Source organism: Panulirus ornatus, chromosome 10 (assembly GCF_036320965.1).
Source record: "Panulirus ornatus isolate Po-2019 chromosome 10, ASM3632096v1, whole genome shotgun sequence".
Taxonomy (NCBI): Eukaryota; Metazoa; Arthropoda; class Malacostraca; order Decapoda; family Palinuridae; genus Panulirus; species Panulirus ornatus.
This window is the reverse complement of record NC_092233.1, coordinates 60,288,777-60,314,379: the sequence shown is the minus strand read 5'-3', so window position 1 is coordinate 60,314,379 and position 25,603 is coordinate 60,288,777. Positions and strand designations below refer to the sequence as shown.

General features: G+C 52.7%; 1 protein-coding gene across 3 annotated transcripts in view; it reads right to left on the bottom strand.

Moving 5' to 3' along the window:
* The window catches only part of LOC139750997 (protein O-linked-mannose beta-1,2-N-acetylglucosaminyltransferase 1-like), a 444,536-nt gene that overhangs the window by 139,147 nt on the left and 279,786 nt on the right, over window positions 1-25,603 (bottom strand). Inside the window, exon 3 of one of the 3 annotated variants that reach the window (XM_071666033.1) lies at window positions 6,238-6,293. The exons of the other annotated variants lie outside the window; for them this stretch is intronic. The gene's annotated coding sequence lies outside the window, so the exon portion shown is untranslated. The remainder of the gene's footprint in view (window positions 1-6,237; window positions 6,294-25,603) is intronic. 3 annotated transcript variants of the gene reach the window in all.

Below are 25,603 nucleotides of genomic sequence, written 5' to 3'. Positions count from 1 at the left end.
TTTTGTTGTTAATTCACGAGATATCATGACTGACGCGAGCTGGCAACTGTTTTTAAATGACCCGTGAAATGACCGCCAAAAATGTGGTACGTGGCACCTCAGGCCCGCGGACCACGTGACCCCCATACCGCCAACCATTCTATCTACTCCAACACTACTCCTCTCTCTCTCTCTCTCTCTCTCTCTCTCTCTCTCTCCAACACTGCCTCAAACCCTCTCTCTCCAACACTGCCTCAAACCCTCTCTCTCCAACACTGCCTCAAACCCTCTCTCTCCAACACTGTCTCAAACCCTCTCTCTCCAACACTCTCAAACTCTCTCCAACACTTTTTTTTCGATCTATCTTTATCCCCCTCCAAGACAAAGGCTCCTCCTCCCTCACTCTCCAACACTACATCACCTTGTCTCCGTCCATCTCCAACACTAATGAAACCCTGTCTCTCACCCTCCAACACTACCTGATACCAAGAGGAGGAGAAATTCAATGGAAGCAAAGAGAGAGAGAGAGAGAGAGAGAGAGAGAGAGAGAGAGAGAGAGAGAGAGAGAGAGAGAGAGAGAGAGAATGTAGCCTGTCTCATCTGTACCCCCGGCGCTACCTCGCCAACGGAAGAAACGACTACCACACCATCAACAATAATAAGCGTATTCACTATTAACCCCAAAACATTTTCTTTTGTGGCCAATATCCAGTTAATTGCTTAATTTGCAAAAATTCATTTCGTAAGAAGCTTTTCATCATTACGCTCCGGTCATTAGCAGGGTAAGTAAATTACTATTTTTAAACAGCTGTGTGTGTGTGTGTGTGTGTGTGTGTGTGTGTGTGTGTCTTATCTCCACACAGCGTGTCCGTACGTACGTTCGTGCCATTGCAAGTACAACATCACGTCTACCATTATCATCAACAGTGGCCGAAGGCGACGTGAGGAGCTAATCTAAACTCATGAGTGGCAGCGCGGGTCGCCCCACCAACGCGCCGCCATGCTGAATCACCGTCAGCGATCACACGCCCAGCGATCCACAACTGAATAAATAACAAACATGGTAGCCTAAGCCGAAGGCACTGTCGGAACAGCGTTCTTTTCCACCGTCTGGGCAATCGCGCCCAGGAGGAAACCACTCAACTTATAAATATAAGTAACGTATTCCACGAAATTCGGGGCGACACAAGCAAACATAAAACATGGCACTTTTTATTCTAACAGAGACTCTTTGAACGTGGTTCTATTATAACTTTTTTAAGACTTTTTAAAAGTGATTACCGTACATGATTTATACCATTTACTTTTCTTAAATGAAGCACTGGAGAGAATTTAGTGTAAGACACTGGGAATGGGAGTGATATGTGCCGACTCGGACGACTTGTGGAGCGCACCGGGGGCTCGGCTTGCTACCTGACGCTGACACAGATTTTGGCGCCAAGCCAGAAGGAGAAGTGTGGAGTTCGCCGGACAGCGTCTGCTACCTGACGCTGACGACAGATAAAAGTCACTTAGAAACACGCTTTATCTCTGATAATTGTGCCACTAGAACGCTCGTAAAATAAACTACCAGACCAAAACCAGAATGAAAATGAGACAGAATATGATTTTCTATATATCCTTAGCTACTTAAGTACGATGGTTCGATCCTTGAGCACGGACGGAGGTACGACCTTTGTGTCGTACCGCCATGTTCAGAGGGAGGGAGGGATGGAGGGTCGTGTCCGAGCCGTACATAAAACCATCACAATTCCTCATGTTACCCGACCAGTTCACCCAACAATGGCCGACATAAATTAAGCGGCGAGAGGTGAATTCCGATCCCGGACGTCAGCGCCAGACGCCGGTCCACCACGACTTACGCGCGCCGGCTCGCGCGGCCCGGGGGGGGATCAAGAACCAATACTTTGAAATGGCCCGAAGAAAAATAATAATAATAAATAAAAATAAAAAATACCCCCCCCGCGCGCGCGCGCCACATATATATAGTAATGGCGTCTGGCCCTCGCCAGTGACCAACCGGCCCCGTTCCACTACGGGGTCTCGGGGGCTCCTCTCTATCCCCCGCCACCGGTGGAGGGAGGAGGAGGAGGAGGAGGAGGGTTGGATACACTAGGCAATTGGTTGCTGAGGTGGGGGGCGGGGGGGGGCGGGGCGGGGTGTGCATGGCCGCCACATGACCACCTGACGGGAAGGGGGAGGGAGGGGGGGTCAGGGAAGGGGCGTCTCCATTTCCACACACACACATACAACAACAACAACAACAACAACAACAGGTTATGAGGCCCAGTTTATTTCGAGTGTTGTTGTTATTATTATTATTTCTTTTTTCTTTGGTTCTTTTTTAATAAAATGTTATAACAACTTTTACTGGCGTTATGTACCCGAATGACTATTGGTGTGTGTGTGTGTGTGTGTGTGTGAGAGAGAGAGAGAGAAAGAGAGAGAGAGAGAGAGAGAGAGAGAGAGAGAGCGTGTGTGTGTGTGTGTGTGTGTGTGTACAAGCCGACGAATCATTTTACACCTTACCTGCGCATCCTCAGTCCACCTCCGGGGAGAGATGAGAAGAAAAAAATAAAAAAAACAAAAATAATCAGAAATAAAATCACTAATGGGTTTAGAAACCCGGGGTTCGATCCCCCCCACCACCCACTATCATCGACCCCGCCCCGCCCCGTAGCGGGGATGGCATTATATGGTTACGATGACCCGGGTCATTTAATGACCTGACCCTTTGAAGGATCAGGTCAAAGACCTAGGTCGTCATACCCCAAGGGTCGTACCATCGTGGTCAAGGGTCGTACCGTCGTGGTCAAGGGTCGTACCGTCGTGGTCAAGGGTCGTACCATCGTGGTCAAGGATCGTACCATCGTACTCAAGGGTCGTACCGTCGTGCTCAAGGGTCGTACCGTCGTGCTCAAGGGTCGTACCGTCGTGCTCAAGGGTCGTACCGTCGTGCTCAAGGATCGTACCGTCCTGCTCAAGGGTCGTACCGTCGTGCTCAAGGGTCGTACCGTCGTGCTCAAGGGTCGTACCGTCGTGCTCAAGGATCGTACCGTCGTGCTCAAGGATCGTACCCTTGTGCTCAAGGGTCGTATCGTCGTGCTCAAGGGTCGTACCGTCGTGCTCAAGGATCGTACCGTCGTGTTCAAGGATCGTACCGTTGTGCTCAAGGGTCGTACCGTCGTGCTCAAGTTAACGGGATGAACGGAAGAGATCCCCCCAGGTCCTGTTGTGGCCAACAGAAGGGCCCGGCTATCTTACTGTCTGCTCTGTTGCTCCCCAACAGAAACTCCCCATCTGACGTATACACAATAATAATAATAATAAACATAAATGATAATAATAATAATAAACATAAATAATGATAATAATAATAATAATAATAATAATAATAATAATAATAATAATAATAATAACAACAACAATAATAATAATAATCATAATAATAATATTAATAATAATAATGATAATAATATTAATAATAATAATAATAATAATAATAATAATAATAATAATAATAATAATAACGATAATAATAATAATAATAATAATAATAATAATAATAATAATAATAATAATAATAATACGCAGTCTGTGAGGGAGAGGGGGGGGGGAGGGGTTTAGGAGGGTGTGTGGTTCCTATCCACTGTTTCTATATAAGATATATATATACTTTCTATAAGTCCTATATCAAAATACGTATTTTCAAGAGTATACGACCCGACGGAAACGGAAAACGACAGTGTACGTCGTATCGTAAAGGTACGACGGGGAGGAAGTCGGAGCAGCAAAGACGAACGTACGAACGAAAACGGAGTGAGGGGGAATGAGAGAAAACGGGTGGGGGGGTGGGGAGGGGTAGGGGGAAACTCGCGTTTAAGTTAATTTGGCTCAAGCCAGACGACCAGTGCCTGGCCACACATGGCCCCCCTCTCTCTCCCTCCTCCCTCCTCCTCCTCCTCTCTCTCTCTCTCTCTCTCTCTCTCTCTCTCTCTCTCTCTCTCTCTCTCAGGCGATACCATCTTCTGTGAACATTTAAAGGGAACTCTTATTTCCCATCATCGCAACCACACCCCTTCCCCTCCCTCCCTCCTTCCCATTTTCTCTATATAGACTTCTCATCCCTTAATTCATCACCATCACTTACACCTTCTCTCTCTCTCTCTCTCTCTCTCTCTCTCTCTCTCTCTCTCTCTCTCTCTCTCTCTCTCTCTCATCCTCTTCCTTCTAATTCTTTCTTCCCCCCCCCACTTCAAGTCATATATCATCAAACCCCCTCCCCCCCCCTTTCCCCTTCCCCACTTTCTTAATTTACTCCCTGTCTAATCCCCCTTCTCCCCTCCTCCCCCTCCATCATCATCACCCCCAGCTCACCATCCCCCCCACCCCTCCTCCCCACCACCACCCTTAAAACATGAGGGAGGGCGCTGCGCCCCCCCCCTCCCTTCTTCCCCCCCCCCCTACAACCACTATGATAAGCAACACACAATGAAAATAATGACGTCCATTACAGAACCACTACTTTTATAATCCCTTAAATTCCCGCCAGGCCTTCCAAGAGGGGGGGGGAAGGGGGGGAAAAGAGGGGGTGGGGGGTAAGAGGGGGTGAGGAGGGGTGGGTGAGGGAAGAGGGTTGGGGTTGGGAGGGGGTGATGTGGGTGGGGGTGGTGTCTGTAGGTGTGGGGGGAGGGGGGGAGAGTAAACTCGCTCGCTTAAGGCCTCCTACAACACATTCCCCCTCCCCCCCTTCTCCCCTCCCCTCCCCCTCCATGACACAGGGCCACAGCATGGGTTTGTTATTCATTCTTCTCTTTTTTTCTTTATTATATTATCATTACATTAGCTAAGGTTTATTCCCGGAACGGGAGAGGGGGGGGGGGGGAGCATGTCTTACGACGAAGGAGGCGGGGGGGGGAGGGAGGGGGAGGGGAGAGGAAGAGGAGCGTTGTTGTCTTACGACGACGGGGGGGGGGAGGGGGGAGGGGAGGGTTGTTGTTGTTGATGTTATCTTACGACGTGGGGGGGGGGGGGGTTGCTCGTCTTACGACGGGGATGGGGGGCGGGGGGACTTGTCTTAAGACGGGGGTCTCTTGTCTCACGACGGGTCCCGTGCCACAGGCGTGGTCCTGGTGGTAGTAATCTGCTGGTTACGGGAGATCTGAGGCAATGGTGGACAGGAAGGAGTGACGTGGAATTTTAATCATTGTGCAACCCGACGTGAGTCGCTTGCCCCAGTACACGGCCCCGTCCATGCCCCGTCTGTGGCCCTCCCCAGTAGACGGATCCATCAGTGCCCCGTCTGTGGTCTCCCCCCAGTAGACGGCCCCATCAGTGCCCCGTCTGAGGCCTCCCCCAGTAGACGGCCCCATCCATGCCCCGTCTGGGGCCCTCCCCCAGTAGACGGCCCCGTCCATGCCCCGTCTGTAGCCTCACCCAGTAGACGGCCCCGTTCATGCCCCGTCTGGGGCCTTCCCCAAGCAGACAGCCCCGTTCATGCCCCGTCTGAGGCCTTCCCCCAGTAGACGACCCCGTCCATGCCCCGTCTGGGGCTTCCCCAGTAGACGGCCCCGTCCATGCCCCGTCTGAGGCCCTTCCCAAGTAGACGACCCAGTCCATGCCCCGTCTGAGGCCCTCCCCCAGTAGACGACCCCGTCCATGCCCCGTCTGAGGCCCTCCCCCAGTAGACGACCCCGTCCATGCCCCGTCTGAGGCCCTCCCCCAGTAGACGGCCCCGTCAATGCCCCATCTGTAGCCCTCTCCAGTAGACAGCCCCGTCCATGCCCCGTCTGACACGTCCCCACGTCTCATAAGATACCCTCATTCTCGAGTCTCAAGGAGGTAAAACAGTCGTCCTCAAGGAGCAACCTGGTCGTCCTCGAGGAGTTAAGTCGTCGCACTCAAGGAAATGTCGTACTTAACGGAGGCCAAAAAGTCGTACAGACTGGAGTGGTCGTAGCGAAGCGGCCCAAGTCGTATATAGTGGCGCTGTCGTCGCATTGCTATGGTCGTACTCAAAGGCGTTAAATTGGTGCTGTCAAGTCGTCCTCAAAGGTGTTAAGTCGTCCTCAAGGGCTTAACACCCCAACCATCCCTCCCCCCCTTTTTGACCCCCTTCCTTCCCCCCCCTCCCTCCAACCCACACAGACGCCCCCCCACACCTCCTCCCCACAGCACAAGGTCAGGTCGAAAGGTCACCCCCACACCGGGGGGCGACGACGACCTCCCCCCCCTCCCCAGGGACACCACAGTACTCACGGGGGTCGTCCTATCGCGCTGGGGTCGTCACGCGGAGACCATGACCTGTACCGTACCTGTAATACAGAGAAGACATGAATTGAGGTCATATCACATAGGGGAGGGTGGAGGGTGGAGGGGGAGGGGGGAGGAGGAATACAATATTCTCATACATAAACAAGAATTCAAATATAAAAAAAACAGGAATACATCGAAATAAATACAATATTCTCATACATAAACAACAACTCGTATACACAAAAAAACAGGAATACATCGAAATAAATACAATATTCTCATACATAAACTACAACTCGTATACACAAAAAAACAGGAATACATCGAAATAAATACATCAATACAACAGGGGGGAAAGGAAATAAATACATCAATACAACAGGGGGAAAGGAAATAAATACATCAATACAACAGGGGGAAAGGAAATAAATACATCAATACAACAGGGGGAGAGGAAAACAGAATACGTAAATAACAGTGAAAAATAAATAATACATTAACGGTAAATACAACGGTACATCACCCTGACTGGACCTAAACCATGGGCCAGTTCCATTCATTATTCACTGGCTTCTGATCTAATCCGCCAGGTGGCCACCTTTATACATTATCCATGGCAGACACCTCCCCCCCCCCCCACAGACCCACGACCCCCCCACCCCCCCTCCCCCTCCTTTAATCACCCTTTCATACACCAATCCGCTCATTCATCATCACACAGCCCTTAACCACCCCTGGCCATGCTCGTTCACTGCCTCTACCTACACCACCCCCCCCCCCCCACCAAACCATCAGAAGGCCTAGTTATCCACCATTCATCATCACGAAGAGGCTTCGCCCCCCCACACACACCCCCACACCCCACACCTCACCCCACAGTTTCATCACCACCAACACTCCATCCCCCTTACCTCATTCACCTCAGCTGTGAAAACTGAAAGTCTAGTCTACGAATGATGAAGTCGTCTACGAATGATGAAGTCTACGAATGATGAAGTCTACGAATGATGAAGTCTACGAATGATGAAGTTTACGAATGGTGTCGAAGTTTAAAATGCTCCTATGAGTCCACGGGGGAAATGAAACATGATAAGTTCCCATGTGCACTTTCGTGTAATAATCACATCATCAGGGAGACACAAGAGAGAAATATAACAGTCAGTTGATATACATGGAAGAGACGTACCTAGGACGCCATACATACATATATATATATATATATATATATATATATATATATATATATATATATATATATATATATATATATTATATATATATCTATATATATATATATATATATATATATATATATATATATATATATATATATATATATATATATATCGGGCCAGAACAGATCAAGCTGTCGAAGGCGCTGTAGTGGGGTATAGAGGGAGCGAGGAGAGAGAGAGAGAGAGAGACGTTGGGGGAGCAGGTGGGTCGGGGTGGAGAGTTTCCTCCCCAGAATTTTAAGAAGGGGGTTCGATTCCCTCCTAAGGTCCGTCTTGGATATACCCCTCGAGGTGAGGCGGACGCGTGAGCATCGTCCGCCCAGCCAATGGCATCCGAACCTATTACATGTGGCTCATACAGGTCGCAGGGACATTCACTTATACTTCAGTGGTAGTAATGGATCACGTAGGATTAGTCAAATCAATATATATATATATATATATATATATATATATATATATATATTAGTGAGGTCCTTGACCTGCCTCCTGTATTATGTCAATTAAAAGGAACGTTCAAGATCCAAGTGGTTTAAAAATACCGCGTCGAGAGACTCGGAGACAAGTGGTGTATTGAGAGAGAGAGAGAGAGAGAGAGAGAGAGAGAGAGAGAGAGAGAGAGAGAGAGAGAGAGAGAGAGAGAGAGAGAGAGAGAGAGAGTATTTTGAGAAACTCAGGGGGGATGGGGGATGGGGGGGGGTTGGCTGTCGAGTGTCGATTCCCATATGGAATGGGTGGGGAGGGAGGGTGGGCGGTTGAGAGATGGGGGACAGCCGTGCATGGAATGGGAGAGTGACTGAGGGGAGAGGCGGCACGTATGGCTGGGGGGGAGGGGGGGCAGACACCTGAGGGACGGGGAGGGGGGAGGGGGGGGGGGGGACTGGGGCTCTGCCAGGAAACGGACAGCATCGCCAAAGGGGAGAAAGATCATCGACTTTTCCATTGGCAGGGCTGGTTATCGTTATGGAGGGGGACGAACTGGGGAGGAGATGGACTCAGGGTGGGGACTGGTTATGGTCTGGGGAGGGGACGAACTGGGGAGGAGACGGGCTCGGGGTGGGGACTAGCTATCGTCTGGGGAGAAGACGAACTGGGGAGGAGACGGGCTCGGGGTGGGGACTGGCTATCGTCTGGGGAGAGGACGAACTGGGGAGGAGACGGGCTCGGGGGGTGGGGGATTGGCTATCGTCTGGGGAGAGGAGGGGACGAACACATGGTGTCGTCTCACCAACAGTGTCTCCAAATGTGTTACAAAAACATATCACTGGCAACCCTCATGGTAGGGGAAGGGTGAGGGGGGTGGTCACTTTACCTCCCCCCCCTCCTCCTCTCCCTGTCCTCGCCTTCAAAAACACTTTACACTTATAACTCTCACACAGGAGAGACTTCAAAAAAAGTAATTTACTTCACAAGTCGAACCCCCTCTCTCTCTCTCTCTCTCCCTTAAGCCACGGTCTACCTACAGCTTCAAGGGTTTTACATAAGCTCCAATCAGGAGGAGGATACGGTAGGCTTCTTTTGGGACGCCCAAGGATAAAACGTTTCTCGGCGACACTGGTGCACATCACTCACGTCCCTCACCCACACCTCAGTACCCTCCACCACCAGCCATCATGACCGCCCCCACACCACGTCGTCGACCTCCACACCACCACGTCGTCGACCCCCACACCACCACGTCGTCGACCTCGGAGGGCCTGTGATCCCAAGGGGCCTGACCCACAGCCAAGGACTTCGAGTCTATATACCGTAAGCGAACTAGTCCTCACACTGTCCCACGATGGAAGGGGGTCGTGGTCGTGGCCTCCTCCTCCGCCCGCCTCCTTTCCTTCACTACCCAGAGCGTCTTGCGAGCCAAGAACGGGGCGAACTTGAGTGCTCCCGCCCCCTCAGGGTTGTGTGCTGGCGCCTTCAGTATTTCCGAGACTTAGCGAATGAACTCCTCCTCCTCATCATCACTAGGGGGGCCCCCGCCCCGCCCCGCCCCGCCCCGTCCCGTCCCTTCCCGCCCCGACTCGGGAGGCTTCTAAGCAAAATGGGGACCACTCGACACAGTGGCCTATTCAGCAGCCTCCTGGTCAGCAGGCCTTCCCCAGGACACATAGGGGCCTCTTCTCATGTCTCTACACACACACACACACACACACACACAGACAGCCAGACTCTGACCTTGTGGTTCAGGGCGAGTGGGATCCCCCTCACACCCTGACAATTACTTCGCAACTTGACGATTCCTGACGCCTTAACCCGAACGACCTCTACCACCTACCACCCCCGCGCCCCATTCCACGGTCCACCACTCGGTCTCAGTTGGAACGAACCATGTATGTGAACCCCCCACATACAGGAGGATATGAAAACATGACGTAGATCTGCAGAAAACGTGGTGTAAAAAGACGAACTGGTTGGAAACCACGAAGTCATGTTGAAAATTAAGGTAAATTAAGTTCTCTCCTAATCTTTTTCCTACTACTACTACTACTACTACTATTACTACTACTACTACTATTACTACTAACCAGAGTACTACTACGTATCTCTATCATAAGATCCCTCCAGTTAAAGAGGTGGCTTAAAGCGTCTTACAACAGCGGCTGTGGCAAAGATCCCCACCATTGCAAGTCCTATGAAGCTTCGTCTTGATAGGGCGGCGCCCCTCCCAAACTCCACCACCTCAACCAGGTCCTGGTCGGCCATGGGATGCGAGTGACGGTAACACACACACACACACACACACCAGCCAGCGTCACTGCGTCACAGGCCATCACATGGCGTGAGGGGAGGATTGTCTCCAGCTGGCTAGACTATACAGAAGGTGGGCGGCTCAACCCAGCGGCGACGGAGGAGCGGCAGCTGGCAGGATCCGGCAGCAGTGATAAGCGCCGTGGGGATCTCGTAAGGTGTTTATGAGACGCCCAGATGCTGGGGCTAGGGGTGGGAAGGAAGGGAAAGGTGGCTAGGCCGGGCGTGGGTGGTGGAATGGATAGGTGAGAAGAGCCAGGGGGGACTGGATGGACGTGGCCTAAGCCAGCGGTGGAGACGGGAGTGTGATACGTGGAGTAGGAGATGTAGGCGCGGCGTCGGGTCGTGTGTGGGGTGAGGTGAGTGAGAGGTGCCGTCGCGAGGGAGGGAGGGAGGGAGGGAGAGAGTCAGCGGACGACGCAGTCCATTCCACAGGGGCGTGGACGAACCGTAGCGTCTTGAGGGAGGAGCCGGTTTAGTCAAGGTGTCCCACAGGGCCACAGGGTATAGCTAGGGGCTCCTAGGGTGAAGGGGCGTCGTCGAGAGAGAGAGAGAGAGAGAGAGAGGGTGTGTGTAGGGGTGAACGAATGGGAATGGGAGGAAGAAGCGGGGTCGGGTGGGGCACTCTCCTCCTCCTCCTCCTCCTCCTCCTGGGAGCTGTCGTGGCAGCAGGAGGAGGAGGAGCGGGAGGGACGGAGGGGTTAAGGAGTAGAGAGGGGACCCGGGTTACTTAGAAGGATATGGGAAGGATTAGTCTTAATCCTGGTGAGGATGGGTGCAGCATCCCTCCTACGATTGTGACAGACACCGTCATTGTGGAGGGGATTTAGGGCCAAGCGGGTGGCGGCGGCACCACTACTCCACCTCCTCCACCTGGGGTGCCACCCCTACACAAGACCACCCCACACCCCATCCCCTCCCTCCCCTCACGCCCATTTTCTATTTCAGTGGACGACAATGGACGCCCTGCGCGCACAAGACGCTATCATGGTGTCGGACCCCTATAGCCATTACCAACGACTGAGTGACCATTAAGTGGAACACACTTGTTTAGGTGGGCAGTGGAGTTCTCTCTCTCTCTCTCTCTCTCTCTCTCTCTCTCTCTCTCTCTCTCTCTCTCTCTCTCTCTCTCTCTCTATCATTATTGTGGCACGCATGTAATTAATGTCACAGCCATCTTTTCGCTTCGTGTTTTCTCCTTCGAACGGATCTCCAGCCCCAGGCGTGTCCCATTTTCCTTTCCATCGTAACATCTGTAAGTCATGGTTTCAAGATGTATAACATTCCACGTACGGGACTTACATTTCAGGATTTCAGACGCCAGGATCTGACACAGTCCTCCACGCCCGTCTCGTCTCGTTATGGAGGGAAGGAATCATTCTTGTTCGTGTGGCGGGTGACCATACCTTCCCGGATGATCCTAAAGGTGACGAAGGATGATGACCTACTTCTTCTTCCATCATCGGCTTCGGGGAGTTTCAGCTTCAGCAACTTCAGCCGTCGACCCAGCGGCGGCGTCAACACTGGCCCGTTCGAACGAGAGATCTCCCCCACACAACCCACACTCTCGCATCGAAGGTGATCTACCCGTACGGGGGCAGTCAGTATTGCACAGCGTGGTGGGCTGGGCTGTCGGCGGCTTTTGGAGGGCGTTATCGCTGGTTTATACCCGTCTTATCTGGATGATTCGCTGCATCCAGCCTTTCCCTATGGACGCTTTCCATTCCTGGAACCACTGATGGTCGGTGGGGCGGCGGAGGGAGGAGGAAGAGGAGGAGGAGGAGGAGGAGGGGCGTCATCATGTGCGCCCTTCCTCCGTATCTGTCCGCCCTGCCAGTGTGTTTATACCACTAAAATGAGAGGAAAAATCTGTTGACATTTCCCTCCTGGTTCTCTCCTTCTTTCCCCCCGGCGCCCTTCATTACTACCCCCTCCTGCTCGTGGGATCTTAGGGAAAAACACCGTAAATCTTGAATAAATCCACAGCCTTCACGTATAATGGGGCAAGGCGGGAGCAAAAGGAGAAATCATCCCTCCCTCCTCCCGAGCGTTTTAACCCAACCCAAAACCTATAACTCCCGACGGTGGAATGGTCTTTGCCTAAGGTCTTCTGTAAAATACCGCAGGACCTCATTCATCCCTTACACCCTCATAAAACCCCCCATCACCCACTCACCACACCCACACCACCCCACAAAATGTCGCCCCAGTTCCTCATGTGTCCCTTGGACGCCCTTCCTAAGGCCACTCATCTCAGGTCACGGGATATCAAGGGTCTCAAGTATGAGGTGACGGACCTGAAGCCGGAGATCCCTGAGGGGCTCCCGAACCCGCTAACAGACAACCGGTCAATGCCCGCTACAAACCCCCCCCCCTTTTCCACCCCATCCCCCCCTCATCCCTCACACCCCCCCAGCCCTAGCTAGCAAGGGAGGAGGAGGGGAGGGTTCGAGGTGCTACAACGAGGAATCTCTACGCCCTAGCCTAGGGGCGCCCTATATAAGCAGCCTACTACGTCAGCCGAGAGAGAGAGAGAGAGAGAGAGAGAGAGAGAGAGGCGAGGCGCCCCGCCTGAGACCCCTCCAAGTTCACCCGCCACACTACCTCCAATTTTGAGCACGACGACACGACACGACCACCCTTCAACACGACGGTACGACCCCCCTTGAGCAAGACGGTACGACGACCCTTGAGCTCGACGGTACAACGACCCTTGAGTACGACGGTACGATCCTCAGACTGGCCTCAGGCCGTGCCCATCAACACCCAAAGGGGGTCGTGCCGCCGTCGAAGTCACAGGAGTCGTACGAGTGGGGGACGACTGAGCTGGTTTCGAACCAGCCATAAGGGCGCACCTTAGCCCCCATGAGGCGCCACCCACAACAACCCACCCCCTCCCCTCCTCCCATGTGTGACACCAGCCCCCCTACCCCCACCCCCACCACCGCCCCTTCTCCCACCACCACCACCACCGCCGCATGCGTCAAGGGGGAGGTAGAGACACCACGACACGGAGGAACTGACCACAAGTCGTCTCAATCAAATTATCAAAGTTATGTGATAAATTACGAGGGGAGGAAGGGGGAGGGGGAGGAGGAGGGGGGCTGTAACGCCTGGCTGGGGGAGGTAGGGACCCCTTACATGCCTGGTAGGGGATGTGGGGACCCCTTACATGTCTGGTAGGGGAAGTGGGGACCCCTTACATGACTGGTAGGGGATGTGGGGACCACTTACATGTCTGGAAGGGGATGTGGGACCCATTACATGCCTGGTAGGGGAGGTATGGACCCCTTACATGCCTGGTAGGGGAGGTATGGACCCCTTACATGCATGGAAGGGGATGTGGGGACCCATTACATGCCTGGTAGGGGAAGTGGGGACCCCTTACATGTCTGGAAGGGGATGTGGGACCCACTTACATGTCTGGTAGGGGAGGCAAGGAACCCCTTACACGCCTGGTAGGAGAGGGGAAGAGGGGAGCCAGGCATGGGCGCGAGGGGGCGGCATGGGAGGGGCAGAACCCCCTCCCATGCCTGGCACTCACAACTGATACACAGAAGAGTGAGAGTGACACGAGCCACACCGGCACTCAGGGTTGGCACTGGGATCAAGCAGAGGCGTGCCACATGGCCACTGGTCTAGTGTGTGTGGGGGGGTGTGGGGTGTGTGGGGTGTGGGGTGTGTGGGGTGTGTGGGGTGTGTGGGGTGTGTGGGGTGTGTGGGACGAGATATAGTCACCTCTATCATGGCTGAGTCTCCACTACATCCCCGAGAATCGAACCCCAGTCCATCTGTGAGGCGGTGAGGTAACTGGCTTCGGGGTCAGGCTACCTGGGTGCCCCACAAAATGGACCAGGGTTCGATTCTCTGGGGGGTGGTCAAGGGTAAAAGAGTTCAGCTCCCTCAGGGAAGGGGGTCATCACGCCCAGATCAATGACGCGCGTACGTACGCAACATACGCATAAGGGAGGGGTAGGGGGAGGAGGGGAGAGTAGGGGAGGATAGACACAGCAGCATTTCTGGGGAGGACAGGTGGGGTTACACAAATGGGGAGAATAGTGGGGTGAGAGGGAGACGGGGGTGGGGGTGTAACCTCCAACAAGCAGAGTCCGGTAACACACACACACACACACACACGTGTGTATATATATATATATATATAAAGAATAAAACTGGAATTCTTGCAAGAGGGGGGAACACGCACGAAATAAAACAAGAGGAAGACATTACCGAACTCGGCCGCCCAGATACGCCACAAGTTTCCAGAAACTTCCCTCTGGAGTGGAGCGTTCTCACTGCACGCCACAAGTTGATGGTTTAATTCACTGAGTCGGGCATTAGCCAGACCCGTGCATTAATGCCGGCTGGCTCTGGTCCAGAGGAGGAGGAGGAGCGGCGCTGGCGGGCGCACGCCGCCCCCCGTCTACCACAACTACAATAACCGCACTATAGTGTCATATATATATATATATATATATATATATATATATATATATATATATATATATATATACTGACGTATAGTTAGTTCTGGGGGAGAGGGGGGCGACCAAAATATGACGAGATGGTACAGGCGTGTGGAGAGGATGAGCGAAAAGAGACATCCAAAAGAGGATCTGTGTCGGACATGGGTGGAAGGAAGAAAAATGGACGTATCTACGGAGGGGGGGGGGGGTTCTGACAACGCTCATAAGACAGGCCAAACGACATCTGATGTTCCTAGGTGGTTTACCCCCGTCCAATTACAGACGCAAGATGCCTAGCCTCTCCAATAGTGTGAATAGCGATGGGAGATACGTTTGTTTCGAGTTAACGATGCTTCGGGGCACCGGGGCCCCCGAGCGTTTCAAGAGGGTGAGAGGCGTGCACGGGATGGAAAGAAATGAAGCCGCGTAGTATATGGGATTGGGAGAAGGAGGGAGGTGGAGCGCTGTCAAATGGCTTGACCAGAGGCCTTCGAAGTGGTCAAGGCAAACCAGGGAGTTAACTTCGAGGCGCTTGACTGTAGACGATGAACCCTGGTTTCCATACGCTATACACGACTCCAACTTAAAAACCTTCTCCTCACCAACAATATACACCAATACAATCCACATTCAACAACATCATCATCCCCTTCCTCTCTTCTTCAACAGTATATACCCCCCAACAAAAGCCACACTCAGCCTCCTCCTTCACTCCTCCAACGACATACCCCCAACACAAGCTATACTACGTCTTCACTCCTCCAACAATATACCCCCAACATATTTCACAGTCAATGGTACTGAAGACCGGTTATTTCACTGCCCAGTTCTACCGTGCACTGGTCCAGTGCTAACGTGCACTAGCCCAGTTCTGCCGTGCACTGGCCCACTTCTACCGTGCACTGGTCCAGTTCTACCGTTCACTGGCCCAGTTCTACCGTGCACTGGTCCAGTGCTACCGTGCACTGGTCCAGTTCTACCGTGCACTGGTCCAGTTCTACCGTTACTGGCCCACTTCTACCGTGCACTGGTCCAGTTCTACCGTTCACTGGCCCACTTCTACCGTGCACTGGTCCAGTTCTACCGTTCACTGGCCCAGTGCTACCGTGCACTGGTCCAGTGCTACCGTGCACTGGCCCAGTTCTACCGTGCACTGACCCAGTTCCTGAGTGGGAGGTACACCCCCAGTGCACAGTGAAGCCCATCTGGACGATGCTTGAGTGGAAAGGAGAAATCACCGGGAGTGACGTCAGAAAAAAAAAAAAGAAAAACGAGAAATTTTTCAAATCTGATTCGTCTTTCAATTCATTACAAGAGATAAGGTGATGACAAGGTGATGATAAGGTGATGATAAGGGGATGATAAGGTAAAGATAAGGTGATGATAAAGTGATGATAAGGTGATGATAAGGTGATGATAAGGGGATGATAACGTTAAGATAAGGTGATGATAAGATGGTGATAAGGCGATGATAAGGAGATGATAAGGTAAAGATAAAGTGATGATAAGATGATAAGGTAAAGCTAAGATGATGATAAGGTGGTGATAAGGCGATGATAAGGGGATGATAAGGTGGTTAAAGGATAAAAAAAGAAATTCCGGTACACACATATATATGGCTTCTACCACACCTGACTTCTAGTGGAACCGTCCATCCTATTCTTATGTACTTACGGAAAAGAATTAATTCCTAAATACTGAAAAGGCAGACAGAAAACGTGAACAAAGACCCATTAAAATTTATAATAGTACGTCTCTTCGTTGTATATCAACTGACTGTAATATCTCTTTTCCTGTATCTCCACTGATGATGTGATAATGACACGAAAGTGCACTTGGGAACTTATCGTGTCTCATTCTCCCCGTGGACTCATAGGAATATATATATATATATATATATATATATATATATATATATATATATATATATATATATATATATATATATTCTTTCTTTTAAACTATTCGCCATTTCCCGCGTTAGCGAGGTAGCGTTAAGAACAGAGGACTGGGCCTTTTTTGGAATATCCTCACCTGGCCCCCTCTGTTCCTTCTTTTGGAAAATTAAAAAAAAAACGAGAGGGGAGGATTTCCACCGCCCCGCTCCCTCCCCTTTTAGTCGCCTTCTACGACACGCAGGGAATACGTGGGAAGTATTCTTAATCCCCTATCCCCAGGGATAATATACAAGAACACACAAGAACTAAACTACAATAAAAAAGAACCAAATCTCAAGAGAAGGACTGACCTCGCTCTGCCCCCCCCCCCCCCCCAATTAATGCACGAACCAAAAAAAAAAAAGAAAAAAAAGGTGATTTGCGAGAGTTAATATGAAAAAAAAAAAAAACACAGGAATTCGCTTCGTGAGATGTCTCACTGTAAATGGAAGAGATTAATAATAAAAGCTCTCGACATTTTGGCAGCAGTGGCCTCTTAAGTAAGGGTAAGGAAGAAATCGTATTTTGCATATGTAGCAGCAGTGACCTATTGGACCTGACCCTTTTGGACTTGACCTTTTAGACCTGACCTTTTCGGACCTCAAGATGAAACTGGGAACTTCTGTTGTTCTTGGGTAAACACGAGAAGGTAACTGGTAATACAATTCATCTCACTGTAGTGAACTGATTATTATAATCATGAAGGTTGAAATAAACCACCTCCCCTCCTCCCTCCCTCTTTAAAACTCACCTTAACACGCACCGGCGACCTTCTTGCCCTTGACCTTCATGACCTTTTGACCCCTAGAGGTCACGACCGCCCTTAGCGTAACCACCTGGGTATCTTCGTACCAAAGTCTTATTAAAGAAAAAATGGACGAAGGTTTGCGCAGTTACCCCCCCAGCGAACCAAGTTACGGGCGAACTGAAAACTAATTATACTGCACAGGGACCCACGCTCCCCCCCCCCCCCCCGAATCGACGTATTCCAGGGGGGGGAGGGGAGGGGGGTTACTAAATACTGTGTCCCTCAGACCTATGTGTGGGGGGGGGGGGAGACGACAGGGAACAAGTCGTACCGTCGTGTGTTTAAGGGGTCGTACCGTCGTGTGCTTAAGGGTCGTACCGTCGTGCTCAAGGCGTCGTACCGACGTGCTCAAGGCGTCGTACCTTCGTGCTCAAGGGGTTGTACCGTCGTACTCAAGGGGTCATACTGACGTGATGAAGGGGTCGTACCGTCGTGTGCTCAAGGGTCGTACCGACGTGCTTAAGGGTCGCTCCGTCGTGCTCAAGGGTCGTACCTTCGTGCTCAAAGGGTCGTACCGTCGTGTGCTCAAGGATTGCTCCGTCATGCTCAAGGCGTCGTACCATCGTGTGCTCAAGGGTCGTACCGTCATGCTCAAGGCGTCGTAAAAGCTTAAGACAAGCGACGAAACAAAGACTTCATCTTCCAACTTGTTAATGATAACAACAACAACAACAACAACAACAACAACAATAATAATAATAATAATAATAATAATAATAATAATAAGAACTCACTCCCCTTACCCTGGCCACGACTACCAGCAAGGAGGAGTTGCGGTAATACGAACAGACAGTACAAGGAGGATCGAACCTGGGTTCATGCCCTTCAAAGCTTCAAGAAGATCGGCTCATCACACACACACACACACACACACACACACACACAGAGCGGTATGGCGCGGCGCCCCCAAGGGAGCGATGGGAAAGGGGGACATGTACCTCTCCCTGGAACAAGGGAGAGGTGGGCTGAGTTGGTCGCACCCTTACAATGGACCTGCCCTTGTCCAGGTAATCTTCATTCTCAACACGGACGAACGGCCGCCACGAACAGATGGCTGGTACGTATGGGCCACAACGGACGACTGGGGGATGGGGGGGTTTACCCATCACTCACCCACTAGGGGTATGGGTTGTGCGTGATTACGTGCACGGACGGGAGGGATGGGGTGATCACGGACGGCGGGGCGGGATGGGGTGATCACGGACAGTGGGGGATGGGGTGACCACGGACGGTGGGGGATGGGGTGACCACGGACGGTGGGGCGGGATGGGGTGACCACGGACGATGGGGGATGGGGTGACCACGGACGGTGGGGGATGGGGTGACCACGTACGGTGGGGGATGGGGTGATCACGGACGATGGGGGATGGGTCTTGAATATATGTAAATTTCAGAGTATGAAAGAGAAGACGTACGTCAAAAAGGACACATCTCCTCCCCCACCCACCCACCCACGTACGTGCTACGGACGTGTACTTACCCTCCACGTACCACCACGGACGTGTACTTACCCTCCACGTACCACCACGGACGTGTACCTACCCTCCACGTACCACCACGGACGTGTACTTACCCTCCACGTACCACCACGGACGTGAGGGAGATGCAGGCAATACCTGGGAGTTTTCAAACCAGGGTTTAAGGGGAAGTCAAAGGTCAGGTGCCAGGCTGAAAGGTCGGAGCATTAAAGTTGTGGACTGCCAGGAGTTGTGGGGTGGCGGGGTTGTGGGGTGGCGGGGTGTGGGGTGGTAGGGTTGTGGGGTGGTAGGGCTGTGGGGCGGCAGGGCTGTGGGGCGGCAGGGTGGTGGGTTGCCAGGGTGGTGGTGGGTTGCCAGGGTGGTGGTGGGTTGCCATAGACGGACCCAGACGAGGCAAGAAGGGCCTAAGCCCGGTCCCAAGTGGCCACCTGATGACGTAACGAGCGGTAGTTACCAGAGCCGTTACTGACTTGTGTCCCGGCCAACAGCCTCGTTAGCGTCGTTACGACCCGCCACGACGCGTCACACGACCCCCTCCTCAAATCTCGCTGGGGCAAGGGTTAAATGACGACCCATCTTCCCCCCCCCCCCCCCCCCGCGCTTTTAAGGGCTGTGTGCCGGGTTACCGCCCGAGATTATCGACATTATGAGCTCGTGTGGTTTGCCTCGTTGATGACCCCTCCCCCCCAGTGATGGGGGGAAAACAGTGACAAGGTCGTTGTCTCCTTTAAGCTTAATCTCCCGTCGCCCTGCATAAGACCACCGACCTTACGTCCCCCATGTGGCATAGCACCCTATTGGCGCTGGGTTCATCTCCATGGTTGATATATACCCATAGCCGAGTCTTACGGCTCATAATCCCCATATGCCATAATAATTATCTCGACCTTAAGGGCAAGGTAATCTGTGTTGGAGAAGAATAGACGCCTCAAACCACCACCATCATCTCCACCAATATCACCCTCTCCCTCCCCCTCCACCATTACACCACCATTACCATCGTCTCCATCTCTACATCACCATCTCCAACACCACACCGGTACCATCTCCACAACTACACCACCATCTCCACCAACACCTACTCCGCCATCTTCACCACTATCTCCACCACCACCACCACACCACCATCCCTAAAACTACTGCACCATCCCCACCACTACTGCACCATCCCCACCACTACTGCACCATCCCCACCACTATACACCATCTCCACCACCCTCCTCCACCACCACCACCACCATCCCCACCACTACTGCACCATCCCCACCACTACTGCACCATCCCCACCACCCCCTCAACCACCACCACCACCATCTCCACCACTACTACACCATCCCCACCACTACTGCACCATCTCCACCACTACTGCACCATCTCCACCACTACTGCACCATCCCCACCACTACTGCACCATCCCCACCACTATACACCATCTCCACCACCCTCCTCCACCACCACCACCACCATCCCCACCACTACTGCACCATCCCCACCACTACTGCACCATCCCCACCACCCCCTCAACCACCACCACCACCATCTCCACCACTACTGCACCATCCCCACCACTACTGCACCATCCCCACCACTACTGCACCATCTCCACCACTACTACACCATCTCCACCACCCTCCTCCACCACCACCACCACCACAGTAAAGCTTCAATTACCACACATTAGTCAAGCATAATTTCCACAATAAGCTTAATCTGTAATCTGTGGAGCCAGCTTTATGACAGAGCTTTACCTCCATCAACATGCAAAGTACTGTTCCATCAGGCGGGCCGCTACCACAACAACGCCCACCCCACCCACCCCAAACCCACATACCACCCACCCACACCCTCCCACTCTGTTTACAGAGGGGGTTGATGTGGGGGTGGGGGTTGGTTGAGGGGGTGGTTCGTTCGTCCCCCCTCTCCTCCCTCACACTCTGTTTACAGAGGGGGTTGATGTGGGGGTGGGGGTTGGTTGAGGGGGTGGTTCGTTCGTCCCCCCTTCTCCCTCCCTCTCTCTACCCTACCACCCACACACACAGCTCTTTTCCCCTCCACCCCCCTCCCCTCCCCTTTCCCCTCTGATGGTCGTATGTACGACCACTATACCACTGGGTATGGGGGGGTGGTGGTGACGACCCCCCCACCTGTGGTGCGTGATGGTTGTGGAAGAAGGGGGATGGACGCAGGACGCAGCAGAAGGGGGGATGGACGCAGGACGCAGCAGAAGGGGGGATGGACGCAGGACGCAGCAGAAGGGGGGATGGACGACCACACCACCCTCCCCTCTTCCCCTTTCCACAATCAGCAGGTAAGAGACGCCCCTCCACCACACTACCCCCAGCAGGTAAGAGACGCCCCTCCACCACACCACGCCCAGCAGGTAAGAGACGCCCCTCCACCACACCACCCCCAGCAGGTAAGACACGCCCCTCCACCACACCACCCCCAGCAGGTAAGACACGCCCCTCCACCACACCACGCCCCTCCCCCTCACACACACACCTGAAGGAACCACATTGGAGCCACTTATATCCACAAGAGATAATGGCAAGTGGAGTGGAGAGACTGGAGAGAGATATGCCAGGTAAACAAACCTTCCCTCCCCCCCAACCGCCCCTTCCTTCCCTCCCTCCGCCTCCTACACCATCCTTCCCCCTTCCCCCCTCCCACCTCCTTCGAAAGATCCTACATATCCTGTTCAAGGTGGAGGGGGGGATGAAACGGGGGGGGGGGTGGTATCGGATATCACCCCTCCCCCACTTCAATCACCCTCCCTCCCACACCCCCCCTATTCAATCACCCTCCCTCCCACACCCCTCCCTTCCCTTCAATCACCCTCCCTCCCACACCTTCCTATACGTAAGACCATCCACAGAGGCCTTCCCACCCTCGCCCCATCGCACCCCCACACACCCACCCCACACCACCTCATCTCAGCCCACCACACGCCTCAGCCCACGACCAAAACCTCCCCCGACCTCGACCACACATCTCGACCACATCTCGACCACATCTCGACCACACCACCAGCACCTTACACCTGCATCTGACCACAGTCATAATGCCGGAAGCCACATGGCCACCACAAGACTATATATATACACCCTCCCCCGCCTCTCTCTCACCTCTCTCTCTCTCTCTCACCTCTCTCTCTCTCTCTCTCTCTCTCTCTCTCTCTCTACAAAGACCACTTCCCCCCCACCCCCAACCCACCCACCCCAACCAATCAAAATGATATGAAGGAAGAAGACACACACACGAGAGAACACAAACTGGAATCATTTTTCCACCCACGACTCCCGTACACACACCCGCAGACACCCACAGACTCCCGCAGACACATCCGTAGACTCCCGCAGACCACAGACTCCCACAGACACACCCGTACACTCCCGCAGACACACCTACAGACACTCCCATAGACACACCCACGACTCAGACACACCCGCAGACACACCAGCACACACACCCGCAGACACACCCGCACACACACCCGTACAGACACACCAGCAAGGTCTAATTGAGGCTTGCAAGATGGCTAAGGAATAACAGTACCAGAGGAGGAGATAATCACATCACACCAGGGTGGGGGACACTGACCAGCTACACGAGAGAGGGGGAGGTTATAGACCAGTGGGGGAGGGAGGGGAAGAAGGGGGGAAGGGAGGGGAGGGGGGGGGAGGGGGATGCAACACGAGAAATGGGCATCACAAGCCGCCCCCCCCCCCCCCCGCGCGAGCAGTTCAAGAATGATAGGAACGCTGGAATGAACCGCCATCAACAGAGTTGGGAACGCTGGAATGAACCACCATCAACTGTTAAGAATGATAGGAACGCTGGAATGAACCACCATCAACAAGTTTAAGAATTATAGGAACACTGGAATGAACCACCACCATAAAGGGACACTGGAATGAACCACCATAAAGGGACACTGGAATGAACCACCACCATAAAGGGACACTGGAATGAACCACCACCATAAAGGGACACTGGAATGAACCACCACCATAAAGGGACACTGGAATGAACCACCACCAGCTCCAACCAGAAGCAAGTCTATCGTTACACTTAACAATAGACTAAAGAAAAAAAAAAAAAAGAAAAACTTAATAATATCAATTACCAGTGAACAACTATGTTCATATATAACAAAACCATATGTTATGTATTTCAAACTTCTTTTTTATCCATTGTAGAGACGTGGTTAAATACCCCACCCCCTCCACTCCACCCCACCCCATGTCTGTTATCTTCCTACCCAGCTGTCTGGTAGATGGGTAACTGGTCGATCTTGTGGGGTGACTGGTAGATCCTGCTGTGGGGTGTCTGGTAGATCCTGCTGTGGGAGTGTCTGGTAGATGGGTAACTGGTTGATCTTGTGGGGTGACTGGTAGATCCTGCTGTGGGGTGTCTGGTAGATCCTGCTGTGGGAGTGTCTGGTAGATGGGTAACTGGTCGATCCAGTGGGGTGTCTGGTAGATCCTGCAGTGGGATGTCTGGTAGATCCTGCAGTGGGATGTCTGGTAGATCCTGCAGTGGGATGTCTGGTAGATCCTGCAGTGGGTGTCTGGTAGATCCTACTGTGGGGTGTCTGGTATATGGGTAACTGGTCGATCCTGTGGGGTGACTGGTAGACCGACGCCATCTGGTGGCAGTGACCGTAATTGCGTACTGGGCGCCTGGCTGGCAGACCAGACCCTTACAACACTTAGGTCGACAGATCCGGCTCACCATCACCAACAATAACCCATCTCCAACATGTCCCTCCACCACCAATAACCCCCATCTCCACCACCACCCACACGTCCCTCCACCACCACAATGCCCCTCCGTCAAATACGCCATATATACTAGCACCACCATATCAACCACCCTCCACCATTATCCCCACCATTACCATCTCCCCCAACACAGCCACCACCATCACCAACCATGAGCGGCGTGGGGGCCTCTGTGCTCACAATAAAGGTCGTCCTGTCGCGCTCAAGAGGTCGTCCGTCGTGCTCCAGGGTCGTACGTCGCGCTCAAAGGTCGTCCTGTCGTGTTCAAGGGCACTAAGTCGTCCTGAAGGGTCGTACCGTCGTGCTCAAGAGGTCGTCCGTCGGGCTCAAGGGTCGTCCGTTGTGCTCACTGGTCGTCCGTAGTGCTCAACAGGTCGTCCGTCGGGCTCAAGGGTCGTCCGTCGTGCTCAACAGGTCGTCCAGTACTGCTCAAGGGTCGTAAGTCGTCCTTAAGGGTCGTCCTGTCGTGCTCAAAGGCACTACATCATCCTCAAGGGTCGTCCAGCACTGCTCAAGGGTCGTAACTCATACTCAAGGGTCGTAACTCATACTCAAGGGTCGTAAGTCGTGCTCAACGGGTCGTTCCGTCGTGATCATGGAGGGGAGGTCGTACCGTCAAGGTCGAAAGGTCACGACCCTGTAGTCCTCTGGATCAAGGAGGGCGATAGAGCCGGTCGCCGGACGCTCATCAAAGGGGATGTTCACCCTTGCCTCCCGACCACCTGCCCAACCCTCGCCCCCCTCCCCCCCCATCACCCAATACATCATAACTCTTTCTTGCCCCCGGGGGGAATATAACGTAAGGGGCCCATATAATGCTCCTTACGACCACGCTGTGTGTGTGTGTGTGTGTGTGTGTGTGTGCGTGCGTGCGTGCGTGCGTGCGTGTGTGTGTGTGTGCGTGCGTGCGTGCGTGCGTGCGTGCGTGCGTGCGTGTGTGTGTGTGTGTGTGTGTGTGCGTGCGTGCGTGCGTGCGTGCGTGCGTGCGTGTGTGTGTGTGTGTGTGTGTGTGTGTGTGTGTGTGTGTGTGTGTACACGTACAGCTCTGTTATCACAGAACTGGAAATGTGATAATGATAAATTATTTATCACTACAGAACTGAAGTTATAATGATCAATGATAAGTTATTCATTAATCACAAAAGACCTTTTTAAGATCAAGATTAAGATCAAGGGATGAGGATATGAGCAAGGTATACTCTGTATGGTTATACTGGCAGATATACTACGAGTCAGGGAGATATACTGGGAGTCAGGGAGATATACTGGGAGTCAGGGAGATATACTGGGAGGCAGGGAGATATACTGGGAGGCAGGGAGATATACTGGGAGTCAGGGAGATATACTGGGAGTCAGGGAGATATACTGGGAGTCAGGGAGATATACTGGGAGTCAGGGAGATATACTGGGAGTCAGTTAGATATACTGGGAGGCAGGGAGATATGTTGGGAGCCTGGAAGATAAACTGGGAGTCAGGGAGATACACTGGGAGTCAGGGAGATATACTGGGAGGCAGAATGATAAACTGGGAGTCAGGGAGATATACTAGGAGTTTTACAAAGCATATTCTATGGTTTAATACTGACCATTTCATGGTAGTGGGCAACCACACATGGTGGTGGGCAACCACACATGGTGGGGAGGTAGGGAGGAGGGGATGGTAGTGACAGCTGAGCGACGCTGGTCCCATATGAGGAAGACCTGACCAAGGGCTCCTACTTGAAGGAGGAGGAAGAAAAAGAAGAAGAAGAAGAAGAAGAAGAAGAAGAAGAAGAAGAAGAAGAAGAAGAAGAAGAAGAAGAAGAAGAAGAAGAGGAGGAGGAGGAGGAGGAGGAGGAGGAGCAGGACGGACGGAAGAAGACGGAGGAAGAGGAGGAGGAAGACGGAAGAGGAGGAGGAGGGATGGAGGGATGAGATGG